The sequence below is a fragment of the Thalia democratica genome, unplaced genomic scaffold (assembly GCF_965202585.1).
Source record: "Thalia democratica unplaced genomic scaffold, ktThaDemo2.hap1.1 HAP1_SCAFFOLD_1031, whole genome shotgun sequence".
NCBI classification, from domain to species: Eukaryota; Metazoa; Chordata; class Thaliacea; order Salpida; family Salpidae; genus Thalia; species Thalia democratica.
The window spans coordinates 35001-36443 of NW_028139960.1; the positions used below are offsets into that span (position 1 = coordinate 35001).

At 26.9% G+C, this 1443-nt stretch overlaps 1 non-coding gene across 1 annotated transcript; it reads left to right on the plus strand.

Annotated features, from left to right (window-relative positions):
* The first annotated feature begins 1020 nt into the window (after positions 1 to 1020).
* LOC145847680 (5S ribosomal RNA) lies at positions 1021 to 1139 on the plus strand. Its single transcript, XR_014371459.1, has one exon. It is a non-coding gene; the product is annotated as a 5S ribosomal RNA (ribosomal RNA).
* Positions 1140 to 1443: the final 304 nt, after the last annotated feature.

The following is a 1443-nucleotide window of genomic DNA, read 5'->3' on the forward strand; positions in this document are numbered from 1 at the left end:
AAATCGAAAATTCCCGAAATTTCTGTACTTAAAAGGCGGGGCGCCCACTATCGACAAAAGTGTGCCAAAACCCACAAACGTTGTGTTACGCGCGCTAAGATAAACACAAGCCTGATTGCTGAAAATGTATTCTATTTGAATAAGGTAAGTATCAACATCAAGGAAGCAATTCCTTTATTATAAACTCATACTCTGATATGCGCTAATATTGCTCGTGAATTGTTATTTAGTTTAAAAATATAATTTATATTACTTTTATTTTATTTTAATTCTATATAATAACTATTTTATATTTTTATTAAAAATTTTCTTGTTCAGTTTCTAAGCAACCACAGTTACGTTTATATGTTTAATTCTATTGTATTCTATATTTATCGATAATTTAATAAATGTTTTAAAAGACTATTCTGGTTTTCCACGCTCTCTTCAAAAATGTGAGTTCTTTTAATTCTTCCACTTAATTATTCATTTTAAAGTAAAACAACTAGTTATACATATTATTATATTATAATGTATGTGTATTAGATACTATTATTTTATAACATAAACATAGATGAGTTATTAAATTAAACGTCAAATATTTTATTACCTAAAATTAAGTTAATCGTAAAATCTGATGTAGTATGAGATATTCTTTAGAAACTAACTATAAATATTCTTGAAGTAAAACAAAACCATCTATAAATAGAACAATGAGAAATAGTAAAACAAACTAAACACAACATGTTTATTTTAACATTGTTTTTTATTTAGTTTAATCACTTAATAAACTTTACTTCTAATCATAGTATTTAATATAGAATATAGTTAACAATCTTTTAAACAAAGTCTTAAATAAAGTTACAGGGAGTAATTGTAATTAAAACACCAAAAAAAAAGGTTTTAATAAAAAAAATACTTACATCAAGTTAAAATTTTATAAGGATTAATTTTAAAATATCAAATTGATTGTAAATCAAGTGCAAATAGGTTTTTTAAACAAACCGAAGGGTTTATAAAGGCTTGTAAACGCTTTCAAACGCCTACGACCATACCACACTGAGCACACCCCATCTCGTCCGATCTGGGAAGTTAAGCAGTGTCGGGCGTGGTTAGTACTTAGATGGGTGACCGCTTGGGAATACCACGTGCCGTAGGCTTTTGCTTTTTGAATTCATCTTTTTTGTACTATTTTTCTTTCTGACCTATTTATACTTATTACTCGTTTATTTACATTTCTTTAACGCTTAAAAGAAAAGTAAATTCTAGTTATTAGCAAATAAAAACGTAAGCCAATCAGATAACGTTATTTGCTGTTTAAACCAATTAGAGCGCTAAAAAAGTGGTTTGACCAGTTTGAGATATCGAAAAAATAATGGCACCATCTTGTAGAGTACAATTTTCTGAGTTAAAATTAATACAATTAGTCTTTTATACTAAAACTTAAAAGTTTTTTTGTCCAAA